Source organism: Pinus tabuliformis, chromosome 5_1 (assembly GCF_031772625.1).
Source record: "Pinus tabuliformis cultivar Carrire ecotype Pingquan chromosome 5_1, CPIR1, whole genome shotgun sequence".
In the NCBI taxonomy this organism is placed as follows: domain Eukaryota; kingdom Viridiplantae; phylum Streptophyta; class Pinopsida; order Pinales; family Pinaceae; genus Pinus; species Pinus tabuliformis.
The window spans coordinates 537,034,033-537,058,570 of NC_142305.1; positions in this window are offsets into that span (position 1 = coordinate 537,034,033).

Here is a 24,538-nt window from a genome sequence, read left to right on the forward strand (position 1 = left end):
TGAAAAGGTTTCAAATATAAACTAAGAAGGAGAAAAATTTATAAACCAAATAAAAATAAACTAATATGCCAACTAAGCAAGGTGCAACCAAATGTCAAATATCAAAAAACTTAAAATAAGAACTAGCATGACACTTAATATGTTGAAATATGCAAGTTTAGGTATTCTAAAATATGTTTGTATTGAGCCATTCTCTACATTGCAAAAGCAAGGCAGAGCCGCATGTAAATTATCAAGAAACTAAAATATGAATAAGCATAACAATTAATATGTTGAAATACTAGCTTCTCCTACATCAAAATGTAAGTTGGGTTATTCCAAAATATGATGAAAAAACATAGTTGAAAAACTAAACCAAGAAAGAGTTCAAAAATCAACTAAGAGGAAGCAAAATTTGGAAGTTAAATAGAATTAAACTAATATGCCAAATAAGTAAGGCACAACTAAATGTCAGCTACCAAGAAGCTAAAATATGAACTAGCATGCCACAAATTAAGATGTTCAAAAACTAGTTTCCCCTACAAAAATATGTAAGTTTAGGTGTTCCAAAATATGTTTGTATTCAACCATCTTTGAAAAGGAAAATTGAAAAACTAAACCATGAAGAGTTTCAAATATAAACTAAAAAGGAGAAAAATTTATAATCCAAATAAAAATAAGCTAATATGCCAACTAAGCAAGGTGCAACCAAATGTCAAATACCAAAAAACCTAAAATAAGAACTAGCAAAAAACTTAATATGTTGAAATATGTAAGTTGAGGTATTCTAAAATATGTTTGTATTGAGTCATTCTCTATATTGCCAAAGCCAAGCGCAACCACATGTAAATTAGCATGAAACTAAACTATGAATAAGCATAGCAATTAATATGTTGAAATACTAGCTTCTCCTACATCAAAATGTAAGTTGGGTTATTCAAAATATTTTGAAAACAAATAGTTGAAAAACTAAACCAAGAAAGAGTTCAAAAATCAACTAAGAGGAAGAAAAATTTGGAAGTTAAATAGAATTGAACTAATATGCAGACTAAGTAAGGCACAACTAAATGTCAACTACCAAGAAGCTAAAATATGAACTAGCATGCCACAAATTAAGATGTTCAAAAACTAGTTTCCCCTACAAAAATATGTAAGTTTGGCTGTTCCAAAATATGTCTGTATTCAACTATCTTTAAAAAGGAAAATTGAAAAACTAAACCATGAAAAAGTTTCAAATATAAACTAAGGAGCAAAATTTATAATCCAAATAAAAATAAACTAATATGCCAACTAAGAAAAGTGCAACCAAATGTCAAATACCAAAAAACCTAAAATAAGAACTAGCATGAAACTTAATATGTTGAAATATGTAAGTTGAGGTATTCTAAAATATGTTTGTATTGAGCCATTCTCTACAAAATAAAAAGTGAAAAACTAAACAATGAAAGAGTTTATTTGGAGAATCAACTAAAAATAAGTAAAATTTATAAGCTAAATAAAAAGTAAATGATATGCCAACTAAACTAAGTGTCACCAAATGTCAACTAACAATAAATTAAAATATAAACTAGCATTACAATTAACAAGTTGAAATACTAGCTTCTAGTACAAGAACATGTAAGTTGGAATTCCGAAATATGTTTGTATTGAAGCATCCTCCCAAGAAAAACTAAAATACTCAACCTTGAAAGAATTTTATTTCAAAAATCAACCAAAAAAATAACAAAATTTACAAACTTAACAAAAATAAACTAATATGCCTGTTAAACAATGTACAACCATAATATATCAAACACAGAAAAACTAAAATCTAAAATACTTACTTCCCCATGACCAAAATTTGAAAATTAAATTATTCCAAAACATGCTTATATTCGACTCTTTTAGAAACAAAATTGAAAAAATAAACCATATAAATAAATAAAAAAACAACAACTACAACTACAACTAACACCAAAATAATTTCCTAACCCGGTAAAACAAGCCATCTAACTTTTATACCGAAAAAAAGGAGCAAATAAAACTATAACATTGGTAAATTCAATATTCAATCTTCAACGCAAAATAAAAAAACAAATGAAAACCCACATATCAATCTTCAACGCAAAATAAAATAACAAATGAAAACCCACCTATCACCATCACTACGCCAGCAAAACAGTTATGCATCAGTAATATCATGTTTTATGAAGTCTCCGAAATTCTAATACAAAGAAGAACCCTCCTTTTGATATAGGTTTTGTAAAATATCTTCGATTTATCAAGAAATAAAAAACTATGGTTCGAGAAACCATGTACGAAACCCATGTTAACGTTAAACTCAATAACATTTCCAAATGTCTAAAAGGAGCAAGATATAACCACACAGATCCAAACAAACAAAAATGCTTTCCAATGGTCTGCTTTACGTCCATGAGTGAGCATAGGCTAGTTATTATTAGAGAATAATGTATCAACGCAACCAAAATCATTCGTCGAAGTAAGTCCCAGAACAATTGAAAACCTTTTGCAGATCATCCATTGAATTTTTTGCCTCCGCTGCCGTTCCCGTGTCGACGAAGAGCTCGCTGCTGTTCCTGCTTCTCGCTGCCGTTCCTAGAGAAGAAGAAGCTCCCGAGAACGCAGCTGAGGTAGACATGTAGCCGCGGCGCACCTCAAGAGGCATTATCGACAGCATTCTCACCCTTTCCACCTCATCGAAAGATGAAGTGGACATGGGAGCGCGGGGCACTTCAAGTGGCGATATGGACTGCATTCTCATCTCTTCCAGCGGATCGACAGGTAATTTAGCGCAGGAAATGTGTAACATGAATCCACAGGGCGTAGAACCCTCGCAGCAGCGATAGCGCATCCCCTGAGAAGTAAAAGCTTCTCCACATACATTACATACATGTCCATGTCCATGTCCAGTACTGGGAGAAGGCACGAGTTGAAGCATGTGGTGGGGATGCAAAGCATGCCGCAGCGTATGAGGCAACTTTACACACGAGGGATGAAGGTCAATGTCACACCCACGGCACTCATAAACAAACCCTTCTATTTTCTCTCTGCAAACGTCGCATTCGATATGCGCTGAAAATGGCTTCTCCCTGAACTTTAGAAGATGCTGGGGATGACAGGAATGCCTCGTAGACTTTGGAGCTCGGGCGCAGGATTCGTGCAAGTCGAAGTTGCAGGGACGACACTCGTATTTGAAACCATTACCGAATTCCCCACAGCCATTGCATTTGTAGATGGAACCATACGCGAAGCGCAGGGGGTGCTCACTATGGCTGAAGTGTCGAATCTCCAACATTCTCCTCTTCCCTTCATTCTCTTCCATGTTGCAATATGTAATAGATTGGTAAAAATGATAAAATCCATCTACCTCTACCCTTCTAAACATTTCTCCGTTGCCCTAATTTGGTCACTTTGCACCACATCTTTTCCCTTTTCCATACTTGATGTCAGCTTTTAGGGGGTACTCCTAAATTTCAGAGAAACTGAGTTTGGATCGTAAAGGTAGAGCATAGGGCAGACGTCAAGTATATTCATAGAGCATAGGGCTGAAAATAAGTAGTTTGTAGAGGGTATTAATTGTGGTCATTAAATGAGCCGTAGGTTATCCAAGGGTGGCATATACAGCTTCGACTCTTTGAAGGCCTATTAACGAGCTGTGTACACATCAAATCTGGGGGTTGATCTTATTATCCTGCCGCTGGCAGTATATCGTGTTCCAAAAACCGTTTGACTTTGTATTATGGATAATTTGACCAAAAATTAAAATGCGTTTTATAAAGTTTACATTATCAAAAAAATATTTTTTTAAGATTATTTTTAATTTTAATTTTCTTTCATTTTATTGGCTGAAATAGTTGGCAAGAGCTAACCAGCCATACATAGGGTATTAAATGCCCTATGCAGGCTGGCCCATCCATGTATGTGAACAACCCATACTTTACTTCATGTTATACATACCATCTACGCATAGGGATTTTCCGGCGACTACACCGCACCGGCTGCAGCATGGTTCACTGCTCAGACTTCCCGCTCTCCGATGTAGTTAATGACGTGTACCCACATGTATTTAATGTCAAATTCTGTGTGGAGGAGTTCAAACTCCACAGTTGGGCGCGCAAATTTCATCAAATTGCACAGATGGGCGCGAACATTTTTTGAATTGGCCCACCTGATACCAGAAAATCCAAACCTCCCTCTCGAGTGTGGTTATGGTGAATGTAGCATAAGCAACGACACTATGTCGTATGCAAAATATACGCTGCAGAGTGTGCGTAGAGGATGTTATGAAGTAGAATTGGTAGGTGATCATCGACTGGTTCTGAAATGGGGTTCCACCCCTTTGGTGTGGCTGTCTTCGTGGAAATCAACCTCAACATCATCCTGCATATAGCAGCAAGGTAGAGCTATATCAACGAATCCGTCACCACAGTTTGGTTATTTGGATGTGGACTTTCAACTCTGTCTTATTCCCACCGTCAAAAAAATCGCTATGTACGTAATTCTTCTGGAAATATATGTTGTGTTTTGGAAACTTAATTTGCAAGATTGAACAGTTTCTAAAGAATATACAAAAGTACGACGTGGGTATATCTGATGAAGCATTCATAGATAGAAATTCTTAAATTGAGACGTATGTTTTGGTATTTGTGATTAAAATCCAGGATATAGGTAAGAGTGGTTTTGTATTTAAATAAGCATCAAGGAAACGAAAGAGGGAGCTACAATGGAGATAGGGAAGGAAACAGGGAGCTACAATGAAGATATTCAGTTACGGAGGGAATTGCTTAAGATGTAATGTCATAAATATATTAAAAATATATAGTTTAGATGCTGTTTTTTTATTTAGAGTTTGAGGATGATGAGATGAGGGAAAAAATAATTCAGTTTTATATTTTATTGCCTAAGTTAAATATTTGATTGAGCAGATTGTTATATTTTTGCATTTGATATTAAATCTATTTATGTTACAGTGTCAATTTTAAGTTTATATGGACTTTGTTCCTGTTTGTGCAAAGAAGCCAAGAGAATTGCTATTTTTTCCTTGAATGATTTGGTTACATTGAACATTTCAGCTGCATGACTACTGGTTGTAATTTAATTTTAACTTCATAATTAATATATGTATTTTATCATTCTATCTGGAATTATTTCCATATTATTATTTTTATTTTTTAGTTGCATGCAGGTTAGATTAGTTGTGTGCTGTGAATAGTTTTACATTTTCAGAAATTAAGATATAAATAAATGAGATTAATAGCAATTTGTATAGATTAAAGATTTAGAAAACTAAATTTAAAATTAAAAAAAATAAAATAAAATTATTTCATTATAATAAAATTCTCCTACCAAAATAAGATACATATTCAAAATAAATAAATATATATATATAAACCTTTAAAAATAATTGAAACCATTGTAAATCTTCTTCTCTTGGTTAGATGAAGATGGTTTAAAACTAAATGAACGGTTTGAAGCTAGAAAAAGAAAGTTACATATAGGTAAAATTCTGGGGGTTGTAAAACACAAATTTTAGTCACAAAAGAGTTTTTACTAAAAATATTATACTTCTATATGTGAAATGTTTCGGGTCCAATGCCTATGACATGATTAATGGCGTTCAAGAGGGAGCTTAAAAAATTAAAAATCTTAAATTAACAATTTTTTTAATGATGTAATAGTGGCCTATAACATAGTGCTAAAATTGGTGTAGTATAATTTTTATTTTGGATATATTAGCGTAAGTAATTTAATTATTAAAAATATGATAAAAATAATATATTTAAGATGTGAAATGTGATATAAAATGTATACAAATGTATAATTGTATTGCAATATGCTTTTTAACTTAGTATAAAAGAGATGTTGTAAATTCATGTAATGTAATGTATTGTTGGATAAATAACTAAAAAAAATGAAAAAATAAAATTAATAATTATAATTATAATTATTAATTATTAATTATTAATATCTACTAGATAATCAAAATTAAGAATTAAGAATTAAAGTTGTAGATGTCAAATTATTTAAAATAATATCAAAAAGCTATAACAAACTAATGCTTATAAATATTGTTATGGTAATTGAAGCAAAATTGACCTCATAGAGCCAATTTTAAGTTTTGACAACACATGATTTTTCTAATGGTACTACAATATAGTATAGCATGTTTAAAGGCATCGAGACTCCTTTGTAATTTTCCTTTAGGATATGAATGATACTTGAAATAAAATGGTGTCATTGACCAAGAAAAATATTTGTGTGTGTGTGTGTTTAAACTAGCCTAGATCCATTTTAACTTTGGATCTATCAAACACTGATAGAAGATTTTTATTTTTAATTTTTTTATATAAAAAATATTTTTTTAAAAATAGAATGTAATGATACATGAATAAGTTAATGAAGTTTAATATTATTAAGAAAAAAATATTGTTTTTAAAACAAAATTATTACACGGATAAAAGAAAAATTGCAGAGAGGTGGGTTCTTGACATATTTATCCAAGTTATGTGACAAAATAATGATAGATCATTCAGAAATATCTCTCTGGAAGTAACTTCTTAACTATTTTGAAAACTTAAGAAAGGGAAATGGGAAACGAGATCACATAATTTACCCACATATTTATCCAAGTTAAATGAAAAAATAAGATAGATCATTCATAAATTTCTCTATAGATTTAATTTTTTAACCTTTTTGAAAATTAAGAATGAAAAATGGGACAATAGGTAACATAACTTGAACATAAAGTTGTAGGTGGTCCTCATTAAAGTGCATGTGCATCTAGAAGATATTGCTTTAACATTCTAGAGATCTCATTCCCACTCCAAGCACTTGTATCTCATACTACAAAACATGGAGTTACTCCATATTTATCCTTGCAAGCAAAGATATGATTAAATATTTACTAAATCTAGCCTAGATTAGTCAAGATAATTCAAATCCATTTAATATATGCAATGAAGAATATGAAATAGAGAAGAAATAATGAAATATATATTGAAAAAAAAAATTATACAATTTTTAATTTTGGGTGTATGAATATCCTTAGTGGCTCCTTAGCTATAACTCCTTGGTTTACGCTCATAAGTATGGAAACCTTATAACAATAAGGAGGATCTCTGAGAATTTAAACAACATATACTTAAATATTTTCTCTTTTCTTTTCTCCCTTAGGAATGGATTCATTAAGAAGAGTTGTTAAGGAAAAGAGAATATGAATATAGACCCCAAGGTCCTAGAGCATTAAGAGTTTGGAGCAAATTCCTACACCATTAGATGAGGCAATTCAAACCCTCTCAAACTAATCTTCTCATGAATGAGTGAATCTGGAAGCCTAGATAGGTCATCTCTTTGTGCTAAGGGGTGACAAAAGATTATGTTCACTTGTAGTGGGACAAGATGTAATGTTTCACTTCTTTCCATTATGCAAGGAGCAATGAAGCTACTAGTTATTGACTCGCAAGGTAGAAAACTAATGTTTGACCATAGTAGGTGAATGGGTGTCCAAAGATAGTAACGAAGGTTGAATATAAGACTGTAAAAAATTCCCCCTAATGTATGATATTAGAAGAGAAACTAATGGTTGAAACAAATAATATCAAACAATACAACTCACAAACTGAATAGACATAGTATATGTCCTCCTCAAGCCCTCCAAGCCTCCTATTTCCTTGTGCAGTTTTTCTTGGGGTCCAGTGAAGCCACATGTGTGAACTGGCCTCATAACACTCACAAAACCTGAAGAAGTAACTGCGCAATCCTCAAGGAAATAATTCCTTCTGCATGCAAGGAATATTCGCAATGGAATATTCTAGCAACTGATAGTAAACTGCCCCTCCATCTGATCTCAACTGGGTCTCTGTCTGAACTGACATGCATGAGTTATTTATAAGAGAATACTCAGTTATCGGAAGTGCAGTAGTTACATGCATGCAAACATTAACTAATTGAACTTACATTAATTCAACAAACTGTTTATTACTATTACAACTCTCATGGTGGCAGAAGGAAGGAGCCAAATCATAACAAACTAATCAAAGCTTGCAACACTCTTGAACCAATCCTATAGATCATCGCTGAGGTAGGCATACCAATTCTCGATAAAAGAGATAATAAAGCATGGCCACCAACAAAATACATTGCATATCCATGATGTGAAATGCAAAGACATGGCCATGAATGAATACATTATGGATCCATGTTATCAATAAGAGATTATGGCCATGAGAAAATACAATATATCACAATATACACCCGAAAGACATTAGACATGAATAAGAATGCCCCAAGTGGTCTTCAAAGTACATAATATAAGGAAATACCCCATCAATCTCTGAAGGGGTAACATGAATAAATGAGATACCCATAAGCCCATGGACATTGTCACAAACCTAATATTATGAATCTACATCATGCAAATAGATTTCTTGATGTCAAGAATGGTATAAACTATTTAATTACTATTTATTGAGGTATACCATTAATTGATGTGAGGAGACATGCCAATGTGGAAAATGGACTCCAAGGTACCTAGTATAATCTACTATGTGTGAATAGAGTATTTGAAGTAAAAAAATTGTAGATTTGATTAATCACAACTCATGAGTAAATTAAGTAAAGCCACTATTATACACTAGGAAACCTACCATTGATGACTACAAATTATAGGGTACTAAATAGTTTCTAGGTGGACTTCCTAGATATTGAGTTAACATAGATATGAATACATCCTTTGAAGGAGGGCCTTGACTTAGACATACTAATCAAAATGAAACATACATCAATTGATGATGTGAAGGGATCGATTCACGTAGTATAATTAATATAGGGATGGCTGACATGGAATGTTAACGAAATTGCAAATGGTCGACTCAAGATTAGACTACCCTTGAACATTTTTGGCATGACACAAGAATGTGTCAACAAAATTAACGCAAGTGAACCATGCAATATTGTGTAAAAACTCATTAGGAACTTAATCATGCTCCATAATGGCTCTAAGTGTAATCAACTGTAGGGATAAATAACACATATATATGGTAGAATCTATTGACGATGCTGAAAATTCATCAACCAAGGGGATCTCCACAATGTGAAGTCCCAATAAGACCTCACACAATTCGGTGTAGGAGTCCCATCCAGTATAAAGGCCTGGTTTGCAAATCATTAAATATTTCCTTGGCTCTAGCTTTCATCACAAGAGAGTGATGTAATGGTATATCCGAAAAGCAAGGTGAGTGTGTCTTGTGAGTGTGCAACACAATTGTGTCTAGTTTCTCCTACTACAAAAGGGGAGAAAAGTGACCCTATAAGTGGGAGGTAATAGTACCACCTAGGAAGATACACACATGTGAACTAGAAGGACTTCTCTAGCATCCAACAGAATAGTCCATAGTGGACGCAACAATCATTACAACCAACAAACAAGGGAAGGTCCATCTAACATCTAGCGGAATAGTCCATGATGGATGTGACAGTCATTATAACCAATAAGTAAAGCAAGATATGTCTAGTGTCCTACCAAATAGTCCACAAGGATGGGACAACAATAAAAACCATTATAACACATTCTCGAAAAGAGAAACACTAAAATAACTGAAATACTTAAACTATCTTAATACATGTGAAAGAAAATATGAAATACAAATGTCCACAGAAAGGTCTTACAAACATTCATAAGTCATGCATGAAGAACATGCTCTTCTTCAAAGGCTTATGATATTAAGAAAAATTTCCAATACACATATTTAGATTTTACATAACTAGCCCGAATAGTGGGGCACTGGAGCTATTCCTTGTTCCTCAAAGAACTAGCTAGTCTCTCTAATGCCTTGTGGGAGGAGCCAAGGTGAAAATTTCTTTTCTCATACAATGAAGGGGTATATATAACCAAGGGGTGATGCTTACCCCTTGTGACTCTTTGACTCCCCTCATGACTATTCAACTTCCTATGGATTTTCAACTTACATGACTCTTCATATTCATGTTTTTCCATTGGACTTACACTTTACAATACATTTGATTTACAATGTACCTAGCCCACAACAATGATGTGGTGTATGAAAACTCATGACACGGCTTTACATGACACTATTGACATTGATTGGCTTGATGATGTTGTAATTTCAAGTCATTGTTGCTGCTGAGTGCTATATGTGTTCTTGGATATGCTTTCTCTTCTCCTCCAGATAGCTTGGTAGTACAGGGTCTTCAATGATCTTCGGTCTTGATAGGTGGTTGCACACTTTATTCCTTTGCTTGGTCTTGGTAGGTCCCCTTGTTCCTTCAGCTACAAGTGATTCTTTAGACATGCTTCCCTCCTTCTTCTCCTTCTTCATATTCTCACCATGACTTGATAGTGTACATGTTCTTGCAATTCAATCATAACGGGATAACATCAATCTAAAAACTCCCTAGTCTAAGATGATGCATTATTATCCATGAAATGATCTTGAGACAAGTGACAGACTTGGAGAGGGGGCCCAGTAACTGTGCAAGATGTAATTCTAGGTGACAAGGAGAGAGATTGATAACTGAGACTGCATTGAGCATAGCTCAGGCTTCACTGAGGAAGTTTTCAGCATAGTCCCCACTGGGGAGGGAAATTTCATAGTGGCCACTGGGAGTCAAGATTGTGCATCTTAAGCCAAAAATGGTTGATACAGGATGAGGCCTTAATAGGTCATTTATGTGCATTTTTTAGAGGCAAGGTGGATTGGACAATAGAGACGCCTCGAGGACAAATCTGCGGAGTTCTTGAGGGTAGTGAGATCTGCTTGAGGGAAGGACACTGGAGGATAAATATGCGTACTTCTAGAGGCCAAGGGAGGCTAGGCACGATTCGCATTGTGGGGTTCTGTTGTGCTCTACAACAACCCCCCATTTCATATCATTCTTATTCACAAAACTATCATATGAAATGGGTCCCTTTAGATTTTGATTGGTATCAACATTGTATTATTCAAAAAGGTCCGAAAACCAAATGAAAACATTATAAAAACCTTTTTCAATAAACCCATTTTGATCTTTGATCAAATAAATCAATCTTTTATCATTGTAATAAAGCGATCACAAAATCGCATATCGCAATGATATAAGGAGCATAAGTAAATGGGACATTGGTTTCCGCTGATGCGATATCGCTATCGGCTATCGGCAATGATCTATACGCATTCTTAAAGCGCCCCCAGGCCATTCACCCCGATGCGATGCGATATCGCAATCAGTAATCGGCGATATACTATCCATGTCTCATATAATGCCAATACTCCCGATGCGATGCGATATCACTATCAGCGATCGAGGTTTCAAATGGTGACAATCTAAGAAGTTAAACTTTCCCGATGCCCCAATTGCGATAAAGCACAGATTTCAAAAAGCCGTTAAAGTGGAGGGATATTACGATCGATTCATATTTAAAGCTTGATCTGTTAAACAATGATTCACCTGCGCTCAACCGCCAAAACATCCACAACACGCTTAAACAGGTCATTCGGCCGATTAATGATATAATGGGCATTTAAGGATTGACAGGTTTTAAACGGCCATTTAATGTAATTGTAAGTCCTAAAATCTTCCCATGGATTGTATCCGCGGCCATTTTTAGAGTTAATCTCTCACCACGCATTGATCAATATATCTTTCCCATATTGGATTTTCATTATCATTTCTATGTGTTACGTTTATTTTCGCTCCTGTGCAGAATTCTTCCAAAGCAGAAAACTCAAACAAAATGGGGAAGAAGTCCAAGAAAACCACAGTCGCTGCTGCTGTGCCAGCCACAGCACAAGCCATCGCTGATCCAACAAATAAAAAGAAGGGACTGATATCTGATACGACATGCTCTGGTCTCGGCAAAACTACTTGGCAAAGTACCTACAACTTGATTGAAGCCGAAGAACCTGAAGTGACAACAGTACAAGCTACTGCGGATTCAACTCGGAAATCTGAGGGTACTCTAAAGGACTTAGCTGACTCCTTCCTTCATCGGATAGCATCTAGGGAACAAATCCTCCCATATATAGATGTAGTGCGGTGGGCAATTGAAGAAATCCCAATCATGGACGGAACCTTCAGCACCAGAGATGGGAGAATTTTCGGGTCATTCAAGGCTGATGATTTAAGGCAAATGTATCATTTGCCTGAACCAGAGAAGAAGTACAATAAGGCGTTCTTGGAGAAATTCCGAATTTCGGGTCATTCAAGGCTGAAGATTTAAGGCAAATGTATCATTTGCCTGAACCAGAGAAGAAGTACAATAAGGCGTTCTTGGAGAAATTCCGAAATGAGAACGAATTTGAATCCGAACCCATCCGGGATTGGAGACAAAATCCGGCAAAGCACAAACATGAATCTTCCGGTAAGTACTCGGTTGATTCCCTGGCTTCTCCTTATTGCTACGCTGGAATAATGATGTGTAGATTGTGGGGATTGCATGACCTTCGTTACTATCTTTGGACACCCATTCACCTACTATGGTCAAACATTAGTTTTCTACCTTGGGAGTCAATAACCAGTAGCTTCATTGCTCCTTGCATAATGGAAAGAAGTGAAACATTACATCTTGTCCCACTACAAGTGAAAGAAGATTAGTTTGAGAGGGTTTGAATTGCCTCATCTAATGGTGTAGGAATTTGCTCCAAACTCTTAATGCTCTAGGACCTTGGGGTCTATATTCATATTCTTTTTTCCTTAACAACTCTTCTTAATGAATCCATTCCTAAGGGAGAAAAGAAAAGAGAAAAATATTTAAGTATATGTTGTTTAAATTCTCAGAGATCCTCCTTATTGTTATAAGGTTTCCATACTTATGAGCGTAAACCAAGGAGTTATAGCTAACGAGCCACTAAGCATATTCATACACTCAAAATTAAAAATTGTATAATTTTTTTTTTCAATATATATTTCATTATTTCTTCTCTATTTCATATTCTTCATTGCATATATTAAATGGATTTGAATTATCTTGACTAATCTAGGCTAGATTTAGTAAATATTTAATCATATCTTTGCTTGCAAGGATAAATATGGAGTAACTCCCTGTTTTGTAGTATGAGATACAAGTGCTTGGAGTGGGAATGAGATCTCTAGAATGTTCAAGCAATATCTTCTAGATGCACATGCACATTAATGAGGACCACCTACAACTTTATGTTCAAGTTATGTTACCTATTGTCCCATTCTTCATTCTTAATTTTCAAAAAGGTTAAAAAATTAAATCTATAGAGAAATTTATGAATGATCTATCTTATTTTTTCATTTAACTTGGATAAATATGTGGGTAAATTATGTGATCTCGTTTCCCATTTCCCTTTCTTAAGTTTTCAAAATAGTTAAGAAGTTACTTCCAGAGAGATATTTCTGAATGATCTATCATTATTTTGTCACATAACTTGGATAAATATGTCAAGAACCCACCTCTCTGCAATTTTTATTTTATCCGTGTAATAATTTTGTTTTAAAAACAATCTTTTTTTCTTAATAATATTAAACTTCATTAACTTATTCATGTATCATTACATTCTATTTTTAAAAAAATATTTTTTATATAAAAAAATTAAAAATAAAAATCATCCTAGGTTGATATTAACTCCATATCTATAAAGTGCCGAGAGAGATCAAATCTTGCCTATCAGTGTTTGATAGATCCAAAGTTAAAATCGATCTAGGCTAGTTTAAACACACACACACACAAATATTTTTCTTGGTCAATGACACCATTTTATTTCAAGTATCATTCATATCCCAAAGGAAAACTACAAAGGAGTCTCGATGCCTTTAAACATGCTATACTATATTGTAGTACCATTGGAAAAATCATGTGTTGTCAAAACTTAAAATTGGCTCTATGAGGTCAATTTTGCTTCAATTACCATAACAATATTTATAAGCATTAGTTTGTTATAGCTTTTTGATATTATTTTAAATAATTTGACATCTACAACTTTAATTTTTAATTCTTAATTTTGATTATCTAGTAGATATTAATAATTATTAATTATAATTATAATTATTAATTTTATTTTTTCATTTTTATAATTTTAGTTATTTATCCAACAATACATTACATTACATGAATTTACAACATCTCTTTTATACTAAGTTAAAAAGCATATTGCAATACAATTATACATTTGTATACATTTTATATCACATTTCACATCTTAAATATATTAATTTTATCATATTTTTAATAATTAAATTACTTACGCTAATATATCCAAAATAAAAATTATACTACACCAATTTTAGCACTATGTTGTAGGCCACTATTACATCATTAAAAAAAATTGTTAATTTAAGATTTTTAATTTTTTAAGCTCCCTCTTGAACGCCATTAATCATGTCATAGGCATTGGACCCGAAACATTTCACATATAGAAGTATAATATTTTTAGTAAAAACTCTTTTGTGACTAAAATTTGTGTTTTACAACCCCCAGAATTTTACCTATATGTAACTTTCTTTTTCTAGCTTCAAACCGTTCATTTAGTTTTAAACCATCTTCATCTAACCAAGAGAAGAAGATTTACAATGGTTTCAATTATTTTTAAAGGTTTATATATATATTTATTTATTTTGAATATGTATCTTATTTTGGTAGGAGAATTTTATTATAATGAAATTATTTTATTTTATTTTTTTTTAATTTTAAATTTAGTTTTCTAAATCTTTAATCTATACAAATTGCTATTAATCTCATTTATTTATATCTTAATTTCTGAAAATGTAAAACTATTCACAGCACACAACTAATCTAACCTGCATGCAACTAAAAAATAAAAATAATAATATGGAAATAATTCCAGATAGAATGATAAAATACATATATTAATTATGAAGTTAAAATTAAATTACAACCAGTAGTCATGCAGCTGAAATGTTCAATGTAACCAAATCATTCAAGGAAAAAATAGCAATTCTCTTGGCTTCTTTGCACAAACAGGAACAAAGTCCATATAAACTTAAAATTGACACTGTAACATAAATAGATTTAATATCAAATGCAAAAATATAACAATCTGCTCAATCAAATATTTAACTTAGGCAATAAAATATAAAATCTATATATATATATATAAAACTGAATTATTTTTTCCCTCATCTCATCATCCTCAAACTCTAAATAAAAAAACAGCATCTAAACTATATATTTTTAATATATTTATGACATTACATCTTAAGCAATTCCCTCCGTAACTAGAATATCTTCATTGTAGCTCCCTCTTTCCTTCCCTATCTCCATTGTAGCTCCCTCTTTCGTTTCCTTGATGCTTATTTAAATACAAAACCACTCTTACCTATATCCTGGATTTTAATCACAAATACCAAAACATACGTCTCAATTTAAGAATTTCTATCTATGAATGCTTCATCAGATATACCCACGTCGTACTTTTGTATATTCTTTAGAAACTGTTCAATCTTGCAAATTAAGTTTCCAAAACACAACATATATTTCCAGAAGAATTACGTACATAGCGATTTTTTTGACTGTGGGAATAAGACAGAGTTGAAAGTCCACATCCAAATAACCAAACTGTGGTGACGGATTCGTTGATATAGCTCTACCTTGCTGCTATATGCAGGATGATGTTGAGGTTGATTTCCACGAAGACAGCCACACCAAAGGGGTGGAACCCCATTTCAGAACCAGTCGATGATCACCTACCAATTCTACTTCATAACATCCTCTACGCACACTCTGCAGCGTATATTTTGCATACGACATAGTGTCGTTGCTTATGCTACATTCACCATAACCACACTCGAGAGGGAGGTTTGGATTTTCTGGTATCAGGTGGGCCAATTCAAAAAATGTTCGCGCCCATCTGTGCAATTTGATATGAAATTTGCGCGCCCAACTGTGGAGTTTGAACTCCTCCACACAGAATTTGACATTAAATACCTGTGGGTACACGTCATTAACTACATCGGAGAGCGGGAAGTCTGAGCAGTGAACCATGCTGCAGCCGGTGCGGTGTAGTCGCCGGAAAATCCCTATGCGTAGATGGTATGTATAACATGAAGTAAAGTATGGGTTGTTCACATACATGGATGGGCCAGCCTGCATAGGGCATTTAATATCCTATGTATGGCTGGTTAGCTCTTGCCGAAATAGTTGAGGTCTTATGTTGTAATCATGACGTTCAAGTACACCAATAAATATAAAAATATATATTGAAATGGTTGGGTCTCGTGTTTTGTGTTGGAGAGCTAAATTGTGAATTGAAAGATACGTCGTACGATCTTCTAAATACAAATTTTATGTCTATGTACAACCACAGCCGCCGTCAGTAAGAATGTGCGTAGACCATGATAAAGATGTCAGCACATAGTTTGCTTTATTCCTTTGCCATGATGACTGAATCTGACTCATTTTGTGATCTCCAGCTGTTATGCTACTTATGGAGTATTATCAGTATTACGATCCCAATCCATATGGGACAGCTTGCTAAATATATGTTTGCAGTTCACAAAACCATCATCCGATTGTAGTTTCCATTGCCTCAAACACTTGCATTGCAGCCTGATAAATAATGAGCGACTTTTTTGGAAAAGTATTAATTCGATCCGATGCCTATGCCCAAAGAAAGATAGTGGTCAGCCACAAACGTTAACATTGCAAAGTGATAAATAACGATCTATTTAAAAATATATATATTCTATCATGGTGAACAGTACGGCTCATATTAATCTAATTGATTTAGGGTCTAGCCTGGAATTTGACTTTTAATATAGAATTTACCAATGGTAGTTGATAATTAATTTATTAATAATGAATCTAGTTAGTAATTAATTTACTAATAATGAATCTAGTTAGAAATTATTGTCGATGATACCCGGTCAGACTGTATATACCCCCTAAATTATACTTAACCAAGTCAGACTATAAACTAGTAAATATTGGTTAACCTAGAATACCTGTTTAAAATATAAAATTTATTACGGTGGTCAGAGTATTCGAATTAAATTCATTGCAATTCTCAGAGTTGCATTAAACTTAAAAAGCCGAGGGCGAAGATTACAAATGGCCATCATAAATATGGCATAACGCAGATGTCTTAACACAAATGTAGCCCAGATTTGGATTTTAATTGCACCCACCCGAGATGTATACCTTGCCATGTCTATGAGCAGGCATTAAGCCAGTCCCCGGGAAAGCTGGTCTACCTAGGTCGCAAATTCATCTAGATGGTAGAAATTTGTGTTAATTCTTTTTTTTAATAAAAAAGTTAAGTGTTTAAATCATTTTTTTTATAATGGAAATGAATTTAACACTATGTAAATCAGGTAGGACACCCAAAATCTACCCAAAATCTTAAAGTTTAATAAGTTAAAGAGATTTTCAAAAAAATTTACCAGATTTTATAATAATCTTACTTAAATTTCCATTATTTTCCAGACTTATCTATAAATTTTTAAATTAAACACTTAAAAACAATGAACTTCAAGGAACCCAAGGGAACCTTGCATTGCCTTATTCACTCGTGACCCATTAACATTCTCCCAACCGAATGTATATCCAGCGCACCATGATGCAACTAAGCACTTATAGAAAGCTATTATAGCTCCTCTTTTCCCGATCAATGATTCCCGTCACACTATCCACCAACAGCGACACAAACTTTTCTTTTCTTTCAGAGGGAAATCCCCAATGAAGAAACATTATATTATAATATGATACATATAATATCTGTATATATGTTGTGTTAACCGACAACAACCCAATAAATTTATACAATCGTTACATACAGCAATCCGTCATGTATATGCGTGTTGCGAATACAGATGGAGAGGACAATATTTGTTGGTGTACATGCACTTAGACTAGCTGTGTTGGTGTACATGCACCTAGATTAGCTCCAGTTAACTTATTGCTTGCATGTGGCACATGTACACATTAACATAAGATAAAGCACACTTAGCTTTAGTTAGCTTTAGTTATTGCATGTACAACTAAGCTTAACTTAGTTGCTTTTATGTTTATATTCTAAAACTAATATTGTAGACTCAATTTCATTCTTTTCTCAATTCTTGCTCGCTTCCTTCCTTCTCTTGCAAGCTTGTTTATTGTTTTGCAGATCTAGATCTGTGTATCTCAAAAATCTTACATGGTACCAGAGCACAGGGATTTGTAATCAGTGCACAAGCAATTTTATTTGCAGGTTCAGAAGATTGAAGCAACAACAAAGAATGGAGTCTAAATTGGAGTTTCCACAATCGGCAATTCTCACTCCATATAATTATTTCGAATGGAAGCCAAAGATTCAACTTCATCTCAGAAGTAGAGGCTTATTTCAAATAACCATGGAAACGGAAGTTGAACCAACATCGGCAATGGAGAAAACAAGATATTTCAATCGCATGGACGAGACCTTCGGCATCCTATGTTTATCTATTTCTCTGGAACTGCTATTTCATGTTGAATCATGTTCAACTCCAAATGAAGTATGGAAAAAATTGGAAGGATTGTTTGGAAAACAGGATGAAATGCAAGGTCACATTCTCGAAAATGAGTTAAACTCATTAGATCCGAGAAACTTTGAGAACATTCAAGATTTTTTCACAAGGTATAAAGCCTTGTTGGTTCAGCTGAAAGGATGCAGGATCGACAAATCCAAGTAAGAAAATCAGTTGATTCTTTCCATTTTATCAAAACTTGGTCCAGAGTATGCAGTATTCGTCTCTACATTCCACACAGTCAGATCTGCAACTGGTGCAGCTTGGAAGATGCCCTCACTGGATTCTTTTATTCAGTCTTTGATGCATGAGCAAGATAAGCTCATCAAAATGGGCACACTTAAAAATTCCAAAGTGCATGCACTTACTGTGCATGCAAAAGGAAAGGCAAATTCCAAAGACCATCAGAAAGGAAAAGGGAAGAAGGATCCTGATCCAAGAAAGGGAGGACATCCCAAACCCCCTGATGGATCATCTGGCTCAAAGGAAAGGAAAGGAACGAAAGGGCAATCAATGTGCAATTATTGCCACCGTGGTTTTCATCTTGAATCTACATGCATGAAGAAGACTATAGATCTTATGGCGCAGACACTCCAGCAACACAATCTTGGAGACCACATTCTTGAGAATCCTAAGAAGAAGTCTGGAGAAAAAGCACCAGATCCAAGAGGTAACGGGCATGCTTTGATTGCTATTCATTCTGCACCACAAGAATGGATCATCGATTCAGGAGCTTCACATCATATGGCTTCTTCAAAGGAATCATTTTCTTCTCTACATGCATACTCAGGTCCTCCCATTCTCATAGGGGATAATTCTGCAGTTGCAGCAACTGGACAAGGAAGAGTGCAATTCGAAGATGGAAGTTTTGAAAATGTCTTGCATATTCCAAGGCTTTCTGTGAATCTTCTCTCAGTGTATCAGATGACACACACAGGCAGCGGAAGGAAAGTGGAATTTACCCCAGATTCCGTGAGCATTTATGACATGCAAACCAATTTGAAGATTGCATCTGGCAAGGTAAATGATCAATCTCGTTTGTATACATTTTCTGATTTTGTTCCTCAATCAGATTCTATTTTGCTACTTACACATGCAAATGAAGAAAGTAGGATTTGGCACGAGAGATTTGGGCACTTGAATTTCAGATATATGCAACAACTTAGTAAGCAAGGGATGGTCAAAGGATTGCCAACCATTGAATTTTCAGATGGTGTTTGTAATGGATGTGCTCTTGGAAAGCATCCACAAGAAAAATTCGAGAAGGGGCATGCATGGAGAGCCTCTTCACCTTTGGAACTTGTACACAGTGATCTCATGGGTCCATTTCCGGTGCTTTCAATGAGCAAAGCAAGATATGTGTTGTCATTTATAGATGATTACACGAGATTCACTTGGGTTTACTTCTTGAAACTCAAGTCTGAAGTTTTTCAACATTTAAAGATTTTCAAAGCGCATGCGGAAAATCAGTCTGGAAAATGCATCAAAATACTCCGCACAGATAATGGGACGGAATATGTCAACAAAGATATCAAGAATCTTTGTGATGAAGCAGGCATACAGTTGCAACATACAGTGCCTTACACTCCACAGCAAAATGGCGTGGCTGAAAGGAAAAATCGATCTTTGAAAGAGATGGCTAATTGCATGTTGCATGCAAGATCTCTTCCGTCAAAATTATGGGCCGAAGCTATTAATTGTGCATCATACATCCAGAACAGATCTCCTCATAAATCCGTTACTGGAAAAACACCTTTTGAGGCTTGGACTGGCATGCAACCTGAAGTTAGTCATTTCCGCATTTTTGGATCTCGAGCATGGGCCCGCATTCCTCCAGAGAAGAGAAAGGCTTTGGACCCTCAAAGCAAAGCATGCATGTTTGTTGGATATTCTGATGAAGTCAAAGGGTACAGATTGCTTGATATCCACATTGAAGAGCTCTTTATTGAAAGGAGTGTAAAGTTTGACGAAGATATTTCGCATGCACCAGTAGATGAACTTGTTACCAAATTTTCATCACCACTCATTGATGAGTATGCAGATGAAACTTCAGACCAACATTCTAATGAAGATGAGTCTTTTCCTGTAACCCCTGTTAGACCACCAGTTGTTGAACATCGAGATCATACTTCTGCATGTAGCTCGGAAGATTCTCGACCACCTTCAACACAAAAATGGCGCAGCATGAGTGATATCCTTGATGATCCTGCCTCTATCCCTCTGTTTGAGGAAGATCCGCAAGCACTCTTAGCTATGGAGCCATCCATGCCCATGCATGCTTATATGATGCATGGATCTGATCCACAAACTTATGCAGAAGCAAATGGGCATCCTGAATGGGAAGCCGCCATGGATGAGAAATATAACTCTCTCATTGAGAACCAGACTTGGGATTTGGTTCCGCTACCTTCAAATCACAAACTTGTGAGATGCAAGTGGGTTTACCGGACCAAGAAAGCATCAAATGGCCAAGTTAGTCGATATAAGGCACGATTGGTAGCAAAAGGTTTTCAGCAAGTACATGGTGTTGACTATGATGAGACTTTTTCTCCAGTGGCAAAAATGGATTCCATTCGGCTAGCTCTCTCCATTGCAGCAGCAAGAGGATGGGAGGTGCATCATATGGATGTGAAGAATGCCTTTCTTCATGGTGATCTCGAGGAGGAAATCTACATGGAGCAGCCACCGGGATACATGCAGAATTCATCTCTGGTATGCAAACTAAAGAAGTCTCTCTATGGCCTCAAGCAGACACCTCGAGCATAATATGCAAAGATGGATTCTTATTTGTTATCTCAAAATTTTGTACGCTGCAAATCTGATTCCAATGTTTATTTTCTGAAGAAAATTGACTCCTTGTTGATCATAGTACTCTACGTAGATGATCTTTTGATAACGGGTAGTTCAGCTTCTGTCATTACTAACATCAAAACTGCATTGCATAAGCGGTTTTCTATGACAGACATGGGCTTGCTAAATTTCTTCCTTGGACTAGAGATCCATCAGCGTGATTCTGGCATTACCATTTCTCAACCAAAATATGCCAGAGATCTTTTGGCACGATTTGACATGAGTGACTGCAAGCCAGCAGCCACACCTTTCTTATCAGGGATAAAGCTTGAGAATGGCAAAGACACACCATTGGTTGATTTCACATTGTATCGCCAGCTTGTGGGAAGTCTTCTTTATCTCACTCACTCCCGTCCTGATCTCTCCTATGCTGTCGGAGCAGTTTCCAGATACATGCAGGAGCCACATGAGTTACACTGGAATGCTGCAAAGCGCATCCTTCAATATGTCCAGGGGACAATCACCTATGGGATTCATTATGCAGCCAATTGTTCTTTGAATCTCATCGGGTTCACAGATTCAGACTGGGCTGGCGACACCATTGATCGCAAGTCTACTTCCGGTTATGTACTTAGTTTGGGATCTGGCCCAATTTGTTGGTCAAGTAAGAAGCAGGCTGCCATTGCTTTATCATCAGCAGAGGCCGAGTATAGAGGAGCAGTCAATGCCACTATTCAGACAATTTGGCTACAACATTTCCTATCTGAGCTTGGGACTAGTGTCCATCATCCAACTGTTATCTGGTGCGATAATCAAAATACGCTAAAGTTTTGCATAGATCCAGTGCAGCGGCAGCGTACCAAACACATCGAGATCCACATGCACTTCATTAGAGAGCTCATTCATGATGGGATCATCGATCTTCAGTACTGTCCTAGTTCCGAGCAGATTGCTGACATCTTCACCAAGACTTTCACTGAGCAGAAGTTTCAATTCCTGCGAGATCGTCTCGAGGTGAAGGACACGACTGCCTAGCAGTGGTATTTTCTCTACTTTTGCATTATATTTTGAGGGGGGGTTTTATTCCCACTGGGTTTTCCCTCTTTCCTCCTTTTTATGCATTGTATATGGGTACCTAAAATGGCCGTGTTGCTGGGACTCATTCATTTTGCATCACACTCACCTAAGTTATGCTTAAGGGGGGGTGTTGGTGTACATGCACTTAGACTAGCTGTGTTGGTGTACATGCACCTAGATTAGCTCCAGTTAACTTATTGCTTGCATGTGGCACATGTACACATTAACATAAGATAAATCACACTTAGCTTTAGTTAGCTTTAGTTATTGCATGTACAACTAAGCTTAACTTAGTTGCTTTTATGTATTTATTCTAAAACTAATATTGTAGAATCAATTTCATTCTTTTCTCAATTCTTGCTCGCTTCCTTCCTTCTCTTGCAAGCTTGTTTATTGTTTTGCAGATCTAGATCTGTGTATCTCAAAAATCTTACAATATTACACTGTCCCAACCACCGGGACAACAACACGGTACATACAACGACACAAAATTAACTAGACGTCAGGGAAATGTGTGCAAATGTGTGCAGAAGAGATGATTTTATGTCTTTTTATCCACCCCACTACTTTCTTGAATTTGAAAGTTCCTCTGCTTCTGTTTTAACAGAATAGGTCTTATCGCGTATCAACAGGGTGGTCCATAAGGAAGTTTTATGACTAAACATTGATTGAATAGTATTTAACAAATTCAGAATTTTTGAAAATATCAGTATATAGAACAAATTTAGAATCTCTGAGACTCTAAATTTGTGTGCGCAATTGTCATATTAGGAAGCACATTGTAAGTATTTTTTTTAAGTCCTTTCACATAGAAATTTTTATGCAATCATATGTAGATTATTTATTTATAATAGAACTTCCACCTTTTCTTTTATTTAAGTTTGAGTTTATGATATTTTAAAATTTTAGTATGGCATCATTCTGTGTTTACAAATTTTTAAGAGTATATATACAACGTATCTTGGAAACTAATTTTTCAGCGTTTCATAATTTTATGTAAAAAATTATTACATTTTGTAGTGTAATATTAAATATTAGATTAAATTTTTTTATTAATGATATTAATAGAAAATAAGATAAAAAAAAAATAATAATTTATTAATTAGTTTTAAATTATTAATAATATTTTATATATTATATATGTTTTAAATTAATTAATTAATTTTTTTATTTATTTTCATAAAATTTAATTATATAATCTTTATGAATATATATATATATATATATATAAAATTTAGTGCAGCGATATAAATTAAATGGCTAGTAAATTTGTAAATTTTAATTAAAAAGAAAAAATTATCATAAAAATTAATTCAATTAAATTATATTATATTTTAAATTATCATTATTGTCATTATTATTTATAAAATGAATTAATATATAAAATTTATATCCCCTCAACCATGAAAATTCTTAATTTGCAAATAGTCTTTGTTACAATATCATGGCTTATCGATCCTACATGCCAAAAAAATAAAAACTCACTTTATATAACACTTATTTAGGTGACATTTCCATAATTTATCAATTTAATTAAAATGCAAAAATGGTATAACTACTTTAGAGATAAATTTCAACTTTTGATTTGTGTATATTGTTATGAATATTCTAAAATATTTAATAGAAGTTGAATCCCTACCATTTATCTTATAATTATTAATAATTAAATTAAAATCTTGGAAGCCATGTTTTAAAATAAACACACCTATCAACACAATAAAATACATTTTATTTATAAAAAAATTAATTTTAATTTTTAAAATTAAATAAATCTTCAAAATTCCATAAACTTTTAAAACTAGATTAAAAAAATGAATCTTTTCATTTTTTACATCAATCTTATTAAATTGTATTATTTTATTATTTTGAAATTAAAGAAAATCATTTCTTTTTATTTAGAGATAATATCTATCTTCCAAAAAAATACCTCATTATGTAAAATATTATCAAAATTAATTGTGATTAACTTTCATATTAATTTTTTTCAAGAAATATTTAAGTTGAAAGGCGTTCATCTTCCCCTAGCTGCCACTCTACACTCCTTTACAGGAAAATTTTAAGAAACCCCTCAATTTTATATGTATAGGCTATTTTTCATTGATATAATATACATATATAATTTTTTGGCGAATCTTTCACTGAATTATAAATTTTTGATAAATCTTGGCGAATTTTTCACTGGTTATATGGTATTGCAAATTATTGTCTAATCTTCTAAAAAAATAGAAAA